A 12,109-nucleotide genomic window follows, 5' to 3' on the forward strand; every position below is an offset into this window, starting at 1 on the left:
AAAAATTATTTTCTTTTCAGACACTGTATAATATCAAATCTTTTGGGATATCACCATCGCTTCCAAGATTGATTTTCCATCTCTCTCGTAGTCATACACACACACACATATATATGTTATATTTATTAGGGTTTAGGCTTCAACCAAACAAACATGACAAAATAAACGTTATATATGCCATATGCCATTCCTGAAATTCTATGTGTTGACAAAAATAAAAAAGGAAACTAATAGGTTTGTAACTTTATAGCGCCATGTTTACCTTTTGCCGAAATATGTATGTGGCTAAAAAAAAGTTTACCATCATGCCGTTGAATACATACATATGCCAACTCCAAAAACTTCCAAATCATGACGAATATACTTAATGCCTTTTTCCTAACTTTCTAATTTTAACATCCCAAATTATATGTCCACAACCACATAGGAGACTCAATTAATTAAGGTAGTTGTGATAAAGCTAATAAACACGTATAAACTCAATAGGATAATGAAATCGAAACAGTATGCAATATCAATTAATAGTCTGTAATATTCCTTCAAGTCAAAGGACAAGTTTTAATATATATAGCTATCTCAAATTTCAATATGAAATTTAGGTTACAACACAATTCACATTGTCAACCAATTTCTTTTTGCCGTGAAACATGAGTATGGAAATTGAGCAAAACTTAAAACATGTCATCGATTCAAGACATCAATTTTTAGGGTTTACCGAGTAGGTCTTTAGTTGTATTACGACCTGCTCTGATACCAACTGTTAGACTTTATATATTTCATAAACAACTAAAAACACTATCCTAAAGGAATTCATAAATTATGCTCAATTGATAAAGTACTCGAAGTCAACATGGCATGTAGGAAAGATCAACCATCTTTGATAGAACCGTGCGGAATAGGCTCAACCATGGACTTCTCCTTCGGTGGAAATCGTATTGGAATCCTGCGGAATAATGTGTTAGTTGACCAAAGTCTTCTGCACACTCAACACTCCTTTATACTCGAACTAATGGGGTGTTCATATGAGTTTTATGTGTGTTGTGAGCAGGGACCTTAGCCTTGTATTTATATGAACTTAACCCTAATGAATCTTCCCATAATAATGTCATTAGAATTCCTTGCAGTCCAAGGATAATTGATACACCAAATCTTATTCCAAATAGGAAAGAATTAGGAGCCCTTTTCCCCAAGGAAATCCGAAATATATTAACTTTACTTGGGGTACAAGCTATAGCTATTAACTAAATCCTAATCTTATTTATATTCCAAACAATCCTTAAATTAACTGTGTAGACCTATTTACCATTGGATTATGGTCCAACGTCCAACAAGCCCCTCTATGCTTTAAAAAAAGTAACTAATGCCAACTACCGAAAGGAATTATAATGCAAATCTAGTCACCAGTCCAGATGGAAGCCGGGAGGTGGTAGTCCGCTGCTCGCATAGAGAAAATGGGGTTGCAGAATCTGTACATTGTCAGGTATTTGAGAAATTGGTTACCAGTGTTTGATGAAACTAGATGTAGTATTGGTTGTGATGATGATTTTGTAAGAACGTGCATGCTTGAAATGCAATCTGGACTTTTCTTGTTTGGTGAACATGAACGACGTCCTATTTCTCTTTTTGAGCAGTTTAATTTGGTGGATGAGCAAGCTTTCTGTGCTAGCTAGTCGTATTTCTCTGACATTTACATCTTGTCTGGCTGTTAAGCCCTTAAAACCTTTGAGAGAGGCGCCTTTCTTAAAAATTTAATCTTGATAGCTCGTGGAGCCGTTGTGGCTTATTCTGTGGCCATGGTTTTGGAAATTAGGCACCTTACTCAAAGATTTAAGTCTTCCTGATTCTATATTAATTTGTTGGGGATAATTATACTCGATAGCTGAGAGTCGAACAAGATGATCTTACTTCAGTTTTCCTGCACTGTGGCACCAGTTAATTATGTTCTAGTATACGTGATGAAATTATTTACTTGTGTGAAGTAAGGAAAGCAGAAAAATGCTAATATGAAATTATTTGCATGTATCATGTATTAAGATGATATACATGAGCATATACCCGGAACTAGTAAATTAGCTTTATGATCACTTAGTAACTGCATCCATAGACACTTAACTACAATTCAGATTGATTAATTTTTTCGTTTGCTTAGGAGAAGGGGAGCCTCCATGCTTTTTACCTTGGTGGTTGTCATTTCTATCTTTGGTGTCTCTGCCGGAAATGTTTTTCATCTACATAGAGCCTTTCCAATGAATCACCATGTCGAGCTAGAGCAGCTCCAAGCACAGGACACAGTCAGGCACCACCAGTTTTTGGGTGGGGTTGTAAACGTGTCGGTCGCCTTACCAAAACATATCCACTATCCCATCGGGTAAATCTTTTCATCCTTTATCCTCTGTTTTGTATGGTAAGGTTTAGCGGACGGGTAATCTCAGTTTTAGGTTTTTCTTGCTTCAAACTGCGCAGGACATTTACTTATTTGATTGCTGGAAATTGATCCTGTCTATATGTTGGAGGCTGTTGCATAGGAACAGGCATAATTAAAGCAATTTGTGTCACTACCTTATCACATTCTACTCGTGTAACTTTTGTCTAGATTTTGTAGAAAGTAGCAATTTGAGATAGTACCATACATAACTTGTATAAATTTTCTCAGACATAAATATGACAAGTTCTTATATCATATTTCTCTTCTATTTTAGTCTCTAATTAGGTTTTACCAAAATTTTAATTGTATAGAAAGTCAATGACAAATTTTTTTAAATGATTTTATGAATCTAGGATCTATTTGACGAAGGTGAAAATAGGCTCTCCACCAAGAGAGTTCTATGTGTTGATTGACACGGGCAGTGAGGTGTTTTGGGTTTCCTGCAGTTCCTGCAATGTATGCCCTAGATTTACTGGACTTGGGGTAAGTTTTTATTTTGTTTTTCTTTCGTTGTATGCTATTTTTTTTTAAGTTTTTATACTTTGCATGTTCAAATCTCTGCTACAACAGTTTAGAGAGATTTTCGGACTGTTACAAAATTAATTGTCTATTGTCGTAGATATTGGTGTATTTATTGGAAAGTGTCCTTAGTGGTTGGTTGTATATTGCCTTATGCAACTGGTCCAGGTCATTAGAGTGTTAGAAGTGTTTGCGAGGAGGTTACAAAGGGCGTATGACTTGTTAGCTAAGTAAGCTTACACTCTAGTTGTATAAATAGCTCGTTTGATTTATAACGATTCCTGATTTCGTTTTACTGAACACAAAGCCTTTCATTCTCTTACTTCCTATTCCTCTTTTATTCTTTTCATTTTCTCAAAAGGGTATGTTTATACCATATTTAGACCTCGTATAAATACTCGAAGGACTTAAATGTAATTATGTAATAAATGAATGGGCAAATATGTAATTAGGGGAGGAGCCCTTATTCTATAAAAGGGCCTCCTCACCCTCACAAACCCTAAGCCTCCTCACATCCCCTAAACTCTAAGCTCTCTCTCCCTCTTCAACAAAGAAATATAATACAATCAGTGTGGACGTAGCCCAAACCTTGGGGTGAACCACGATACATCTTGTGTCATTTACATTTTATGCAGATTTACGGTCGGATTTACGTTATACCAAGACCATCCGGTTTTGTGCATCAACAGAGTGCTTACTTGGGGACAAGGGGAGTATACACAATACTCGGCTCCAAAATCTCCCCCAGTACAAGTGTACCTCCACCATCGCCATCTCCCTTTAAACAGTGGGAGAAGACATTCGGAGTTATCCCTCGAGAGGATAACTGTGATACGACAGACAATGGACCTTGGCTTAATCCCAATATCCCATTGAGTGAAAGCTCGGTCTCAGCGAAAAGACCGGACACCGTGGTAGAACACCTGATTCAGAAAATATCAAGGAAATAATGTTCACAACATCATCGTCTTTTGCTATACTATCTATGTGGCAACTGCTAGCTATGTGGCAACACTACCAGGCAAAGTACACTAAATAAAGTATACCTCAATTTAGCATTAATTCTAACAATTAAGCTCTAATAAAGAGATGCTGAGCATTTTCAATTTGAGCCAATTAGTAATAAACGGATGCTATGAAATTTTATTATTTATTTTACTCACCTGAAAATAATGGGTGTTGAAGATCCATGTGCACCTTGGGAGTGCACCGGAATCATATCAAGAGAAAACTCATCTGATATGAAATAACCGGTGGCTTCTTCTCCGCCCATATACAAAATACTATACTCACACTGGTTGCTCTCGTCAGAGCAATGTTTGCACCTTCGGTCCGAACAAGGGAGCAGTCCCGCAGTAGAGGAATTGTCATAGTCATAGAGACTAATTGGAGTCTGTTAAACATGTTAAAGTGCACTTAGGAAAACGAAATAATAGAGAAGATTAGCATTGAAACAAAACTCTGGTAAACATATACATAGTGAGTCATGACCTCAATCCAAGCAATAAATTACACTTCAATACTATTAACTACATTGAAGGATTTGAGAAAATGAAGAAGAAAAGAGGAACATGAAGCAAGAAAATGAAAGGCTTTGTATTCAGTAAAAAGAAATCAGGAACAAATCAAATGAGCTGCAGAGCTATTTATACAACTAGAATCTAAGCTTTACTTAGCTCGGAAGCCTTTAACTAATTATGTAACCTCTCCTAACTAACACTTGTAACCACTCTAACGACCTGAACCAGTTACATAAGGCCATATACAAATAATCACTCATCACTACCCCCACCCCCCAGAAAAACAAATCTCAAATGGGGAACCCCAGTTTTGAGATTAGCACATTGTCTCACAAACACAGGACTGCAATCCCTTTGTTAGAATGTCTGCAACCTGTGGGCATGTACTGAACAATACTATCATCCTTCTGAAGGTTACGGCTGAATATGATGTGTGGACAGATCCATTTGTGAAGACAATGGACAATCTGGAAGATTTCTTAACTGGCTCTGATTGTGGGAATTGGACATATCGAACAGCACACGAAAAACAACCTCTACTTTTAGACCCACAAAAGGTGGCTCTGCTAAACAGAGGACTATGAAGTCCCAACATCTCTGTAGACTTTTGATGGAATTTCACCAAAACAGCTGCTATATATAGGAGTTGTACACATTGAAATGGAGCATGTTGATTTCTGGACCGAGAGCTGGATGCGTTTGTGGACTGAGAAGGAAAGGGTCTCAGGGACTATCCGACAATACTATAAGCATTAGGCATTGAAACTAGAGATTGGGGTTAACGATAAACAGGAGCATTAGGAATGTAGCTTTCATGAGGTGGAATCATATTCATAGCAGAAAATAATTCAAAGAGATCATGTGCTTTCATCATTGAGCGGCTTCAACAAACCTTATTCCAGAAAACCAAAACCAAACAAATGAATGCAGGGATTACCCTTCATGGGATTTACTTGCTCAAGATTACTCTTTGTGGGATTTACCCTGTTGATGCACAAAACCGGATGGTCTTGGTACAACGTAAATCCGACCGTAAATCTGCATAAAATGTAAATGACACAAGATGTATCGTGGTTCACCCCAAGGTTTGGGCTACGTCCACACTGATTGTATTATATTTCTCTGTTGAAAAGGGAGAGAGAGCTTAGAGTTTAGGGGATGTGAGGAGGCTTAGGGTTTGTGAGGGTGAGGAGGCCCTTTTATAGAATAAGGGCTCCTCCCCTAATTACATATTTGCCCCTTCATTTATTACATAATTACATTTAAGTCCCTCGAGTATTTATACGAGGTCTAAATACGAGGCCCTAAATATGGTATAAACACACTCTATCCTTGAACTTTTTTGTTTAATTGGATCTTTTGATGAATATTTCATCCTTTTGAGTTAACATAACTAGTTTTAATTTCTATTTCAGAAAGTCTTATTATGCAATCAACCTTGAAAGCATTGCAGTCAATGGGCAAATCTTGCCCGTTGATCCAGCAGCTTTCAGAACATCAGATGATCGAGTTACCGTTGTTGACACTGGAACCACATTGGCATATTTTGTAGAAGAGGCATATGAACCTCTTGTTCGTGCGGTATGTTTGTTTACTTTGTTTGATTGCCATTGTCACTTGCTATTCTTTTTTTTTTCTTTTATATCATTTCCCTCTCATTCTTGAGTATGTGGTTGTTCAATCTCTATTCTTTGTTCGAAACTGATTTTGTGTTTGTTGTTTGTGCAGATAACTTCGGCTTCCAACTTTGTGTCTCCCATCATTTCAGGAAAGTCACAATGTTATCTGATCTACACCAGGTCAGTTCTCTCCTGTTCTCACATAGTCACTCTCTTAAAGAAAACGTAATGACATAATGTATTTCCATTAACCTTTCAGTTTGGGGAAGTCATTTCCTTCGGTCACACTCAACTTTGCAGCTGCTGCGTCAATAACTTTGACACCACAAGACTACCTGCTATATTCAGGATCTCATGTAAGGTTTCCTAACCAAAAGAAAAAAAAATGCTATTTGTTCAAAGCAAATGAATATTATTGTACTAATGATGTATGTAGTGGTAAATTAAATGGTTTGTTCTATTCCATTGGTTACAGGTTGGTGCTGCTATGTGGTGTCTAGGTTTCAAGAAAACTCGGGAAGCAAGCCGAGGCTTCACAGTGTTAGGAGGTTAGGCCTCAACACTATTAAAAATTTCAGCAAAATGTTCCAGTATTTATTGTCTTTACTCTTACTATTATTATACTTGTTTTTTAACTTGGATTGCAGATCTTGTTCTGAGAGATAAGATTGTGGTATATGATTTAGCCCGTCAACAACTCGGATGGGCTAATTACAATTGTAAGTCTAATTAAACTACTCTTTTCGTTTCTAATTTGCTTCCCATACACACTTTTTTGTATGTTGAGTTTATGGTAAATACTCACTAATGTTGTATTTCTTTTCAGGCTCATCACCGGTGAATTTCTCTACGGCTTTTCACCCGACACACCGAAATGGAAGCAGTGGCTCATCAGGAGACACACTAATCAAGTTGCTAAAAACTGTGACTCTGCTCCTCTTGATGCATTTGTTCAATCTGTATATGTGATTTACACAACTTTCAGCATTCAAGCTTGTATATGTTATGTGCACTGAGACATAAAACCCTTTAGGGTTTGATTTCTATCCTCCTCTTCTAAATAGCAAATTAGCAATAGAAAAGGGTCCGCAGGACCTGTGTTTTATGTTTTCATTCGGGATAGTTAGCCTTCCTCCATCTTTTACTTTTCTTCCCCCCAAATTTATAGTGGTCAATAATAATACAGCGAATGAAGTCTGAATGTAAATGCAAAGACTGGAAAGAGCGAGTTGTGCTTATTTTTGGGCAAATTATAAGAATGCCGTTTATAGTTTTGACCTAATTTCCACCAACTTCCCTTTACTTTGGATTTTGTCAACTTTTACCAATGTAGCTTTACAATTATCTCACAACCACCCTCACTTCCGTCGATTGGAAATTTTTTTTCTTTGTACTTTTAACACAATACGTTGAAATGAAGGAAAGCTTATTTATTGATATCCCCGATAAGCTACAAATATGTACATATACATGAGTCAAAATAAACACACAAGAGGGAGCCTTCACAAAGGTTGCTTAGGAGAAGTCTCAGCAGTCGGTAGAGCCCCAGAAAGAGAAGGCACCGGAGGGGGATCATTTGGAGCCTCAGTACTGGACAAAACCCTAGAAGGAGGAGGCATCGGAGGTTGATCATTCGGAGCTTCATTACGCGGTACAGCCCCAGAAGACGAAGGCAATAAATGCCTTTGGAACAAACCCACAAATCTCTGATGATCAAGTAAAACCTGACCATCAGTTTCCTTCATTTGGTCCAGCTTCCTCTTCATGTTTGTAGCATAGTCATGTGCGAGCCGGTGCAACTGTTTATTCTCATGCTTGAGCCCTCTAATCTCCTGTTTGAGACTCATCACTTCAGCCGCCAATGATTCAACTTGGCGGGTTCGAGCAAATAGGCGTTGGGCCATATTAGACACAGAACCTGCACACTGAACACTGAGAGCCAGCGAATCCTTAACAGCTAACTCATCAGACCGTTTGGAAAGTAGTCTGTTATCTTTGGGAGTGAGAAGGTTCCTGGCCACCACCGCAGCGGTCATATCATTCTTCATCACGGAATCCCCAACGGTAAGAGGACCAGTAGGGGAGACGAAGGATGGGCGCCATATGTTGTCTGGAGAAGGCGGGGCTGCCTCTTCAACAAGGTTCAAGTCAAAACGACGGTCGGAGGGGCCAGACATTTTCAAAGGTGTTGAAGAGAGAAGAGGTCGGACAAATCAAGATCTTAGAAGTGCAAGAATGAAGCTTCTACTGGTGGAGATTCAAGTGTGCTTTGGAACTTAATGCCAGCCCCTATAAAAATCTGCACTCGACGGAGCTTCAGAAATCGAAGAGGCGCCTGCTCAGAAATCGAAGAGGCGTTTGCTTTCTCAAAAGCTGGGCTGCTTAGAGATCACGAGGGTTGATCTCAGAAATCGAAGAGGCGTTTGCTTTCTCAAAAGTTGGGCTGCTCAAAGACCACGAAGGCCGATCTCAGAAATCAAAGAGGCGCTCGCTTTCTCAAAAGCTGGGCTCCCCAGAGACCACGAGGGCCGATCTCAGAAATCGAAGAGGCACCTACTTTTCCAGCCTTGTCAGCACCTGTCACACGCACACTCAGCTTTGCGGAAATTATGGGCATTCTGTCGAAGATTTCTGGGGAAGTAGAAAACACATGAATCTTACTGTTCAATCACCCATTTCCCACACGCAACAATAGCTCATGGGTACCACAGATAATTTTGCCAAAGTTCTCTGCCAAAGTTGAGCACGTGAAGCTTGCAGCTCCCACTACATCGCTCTGACCAAGAAGGGTAAAAGAATAGCAAAGAAACAGCACTAACAAAGTTTAGACCCATAAATTTTGAAGGTCTAGCTACCATATTATTACCCACAAGGGTAAAGGAACAGTACCACTGCTGGATAATTGGAAAGTCCCTGTGTGTCAACCTCTGTGCTTCGTGGCAAGGTAGACTAGCAAACATGCCCAACCTTTACTCACATTCGAGAAAACACTCCCAATAAGATTGCTTGCTCCAAAATCGAAGAGGCACCGTCCTCCGAATCTCGAGAGCCAGACTCCCAACATGACTACTTTCTTAAAAATCGAAGAGAGGGTAAAGGAACAGTACCATTGCTGGATAATTGGAAAGTCCCTGTGTGTCAACCTCTGTGCTTCGTGGCAAGGTAGACTAGCAAACATGCCCAACCTTTACTCACATTCGAGAAAACACTCCCAACAAGATTGCTTGCTCCAAAATCGAAGAGGCACCGCCCTCCGAATCTCGAGAGCCAGACTCCCAACATGATTACTTTCTCAAAAATCGAAGAGACACTACTCCCCGAATCTTCGAGAGCCAGACCCCCAGCATGATTGCTTTCTCAAAAATCGATGAGGCATCGTTCTCCGAATCAATCGAAGAGGCGCTCGCTTTCTCAAAAGCTGGGCTGCTCAGAGACCACGAGGGCCGATCTCAGAAATCGAAGAGCCACCTACTTTTCTAGCCTTGTCAGCACCTGTCACACGCACACTCAGCTTTGCAGAAATTATGGGCATTCTGTCGAAGACTTCTGGTGAAGTAGAAAGCACATGAATCTTACTGTTCAATCACCCACTTCCCACACGCAACAATAGCTCATGGGTACCACAGATAACTTTGCCAAAGTTCTCTGCCAAAGTTGAGCACGTGAAGCTTGCAGCTCCCACTACATCGCTCTGACCAAGAAAGGTAAAAGAATAGCAAAGAAACAACACTAACAAAGTTTAGACACATAAATTTTGAAGGTCTAGCTACCATATTATTACCCACAAGGGTAAAGGAACAGTACCACTGCTGGATAATTGGAAAGTCCCTATGTGTCAACCTCTGTGCTTCGTGGCAAGGTAGACTAGCAAACATGCCCAACCTTTACTCACATTCGAGAAAACACTCCCAACAAGATTGCTTGCTCCAAAATCGAAGAGGCACCGTCCTCCGAATCTCGAGAGCCAGACTCCCAACATGACTACTTTCTCAAAAGCGAAGAGAGGGTAAAGGAACAGTACCATTACTGGATAATTGGAAAGTCCCTGTGTGTCAACCTTTGTGCTTCGTGGCAAGGTAGACTAGCAAACATGCCTAACCTTTACTCACATTCGAGACAACACTCCCAACAGGATTGCTTGCTCCAAAATCGAAGAGGCACCGCCCTCCGAATCTCGAGAGCCAGACTCCCAACATGATTACTTCCTCAAAAATCGAAGAGACACTGCTCTCCGAATCTCGAGAGCCAGACCCCCAGCATGATTGCTTTCTCAAAAATCGAAGAGGCATCGTTCTCCGAATCTCGAGAGCCAGATACCACAGACCACTTTTTCAAAGTGCTCTGACAGAGTTAAAACATGTGAAACTGGCAGCTCCCACTACCGTGCTATGACCAAGCAGGGTAAAGGAATAGCATTACTACTTGTTGTTAGGGAGACTCCTATATATGTCGACCTCCATCCCCAACGGACAGGCAGACTTGCAAAAATGCTCAACCCTTCATCATATCTGAGAGGGCACTCCCAACGAAGCCTTTCGAAATATTCAGCTTTCTTTCCCCCCGATAATACCTCTGCAAACAAGCTATACTAGAGCAAGAATATCTCATATCATCAGGGTTAAAAGCAAGAGTATCCCATATCATGCTTTTTCCCTGTCTTTTCCTTTGGCCTTGTTTTTACCTGCAAGACAAGGAGAAAGAGAGCAATCAGTCAGCACTTGGAATCAAGCTTCCAGCCAGGAACTGACTGCCTGGAACCCCTTACCTGATTACTTACCTGGCATTGCTCTCGAGTACTCATCTTCAACATCTTATGTTTCCAGGGAAGATTCCGCATCTGCTTGAGGAACAGATAGGGCAAGTGCGAAGGATACAAGGAAGCATGTGGAGACAAGCGTAACAGCACACGTGCCGATACATCCATTACTCTGTCAAAAGCAAAAGTATCCCATATCAGCAGGGTGGAACGTACTCTAGATTTGATGGACTTGTTTTGACCCTCAAATTCTTCAGTCGGCCTTATACTCTGGAGGAAACCAGAAAACCCTCCAGCTCAGTTCAAGAATAAGCCTGTGGAAAGTTACTTCTTCAAAAGCAAAAGTATCCTATATCATCTCTTCTCATTTTTCTTCTCTTTATCCTTCATGCTGCTGCAAGATGGGGAGAAGGTGAACAATCAGTCGGAGCTCTGATTGCTTACCTTGTCTGTCACCTCTTTCAGCAGACCCCCTAGCTCGGCGACTTGGGGGACTCCTACTACATGGTTTGTATCGCGCTTGACCAAGCCTGAAACTACAAGTAAGCTTCAAGTGAAATTGATACATTACCTTGTGCATCTCCACCAGTTGAAGATACCACCCCTGGATGGAGGAAGAGTACTTCCAGAGAAGATGCCACATCTACCTATGAGACAGATAAGGCAAGTCAAGACGACACCACACTCCGATACTTAGAAGTTTCGTGATTACGAGATCATTCTCCCACAATATTTCCTAATGTCATTTGTACTAAATCATTCACTTGTACTCACTAAAGGAGAGCTTGAACCTATGTACTTGTGTAAACCCTTCACAATTAATGAGAACTCTTCTATTCCGTGGACGTAGCTAATCTGGGTGAACCACGTACATCTTGTGTTTGCTTTCCTATCTCTATCCATTTATATACTTATCCACACTAATGATCGGAGCAATCTAGCGAAGATCACAAAAAGCGACCGTTTTCGCTACCTAGGATCTATCTTGCAAGAGAACGGAGAATTAGATGGAGATCTCAACCATGGAATACGAGCTGGATGGATGAAGTGTAAGAGTGCATCCGGCGTGTTGTGTGACCGTCGTAGGCTACTGAAGCTCAAGGGAAAATTTTATAGGACGGCAATAAGGCCAGCAATGTTGTATGGCACAGAATGTTGGGCGGTGAAGCATCAACACATACACAAAATGGGTGTAGCGGAGATGAGGATGCTTCGTGGGATGTGTGGGCACACGAGAAAGGATAAGATTGGGAATGAGGATATCCGAGGT

General features: G+C 40.5%; 3 long non-coding RNA genes across 3 annotated transcripts; 2 read left to right on the top strand and 1 right to left on the bottom strand.

The window, feature by feature from the left end:
* Nucleotides 1-1,173: 1,173 nt before the first annotated feature.
* Nucleotides 1,174-2,908, top strand: LOC139193829 (uncharacterized). Its single transcript, XR_011578326.1, has 3 exons — nucleotides 1,174-1,480; nucleotides 2,150-2,368; nucleotides 2,779-2,908. It is a non-coding gene; the product is annotated as an uncharacterized lncRNA (long non-coding RNA).
* A 734-nt stretch (nucleotides 2,909-3,642) lies between these two features.
* Nucleotides 3,643-4,725, bottom strand: LOC108173071 (uncharacterized). Its single transcript, XR_011578327.1, has 2 exons — nucleotides 4,108-4,725; nucleotides 3,643-3,867 (listed from the first exon to the last, which is right to left on the bottom strand). It is a non-coding gene; the product is annotated as an uncharacterized lncRNA (long non-coding RNA).
* Nucleotides 4,726-6,085: 1,360 nt separating this feature from the next.
* On the top strand, nucleotides 6,086-7,193 carry LOC103425221 (uncharacterized). The gene is made up of 5 exons (XR_001788774.3): nucleotides 6,086-6,263; nucleotides 6,343-6,439; nucleotides 6,559-6,623; nucleotides 6,731-6,802; nucleotides 6,910-7,193. It is a non-coding gene; the product is annotated as an uncharacterized lncRNA (long non-coding RNA).
* Nucleotides 7,194-12,109: the final 4,916 nt, after the last annotated feature.

Source organism: Malus domestica, chromosome 17 (genome assembly GCF_042453785.1).
Source record: "Malus domestica chromosome 17, GDT2T_hap1".
Lineage (NCBI taxonomy): Eukaryota > Viridiplantae > Streptophyta > Magnoliopsida > Rosales > Rosaceae > Malus > Malus domestica.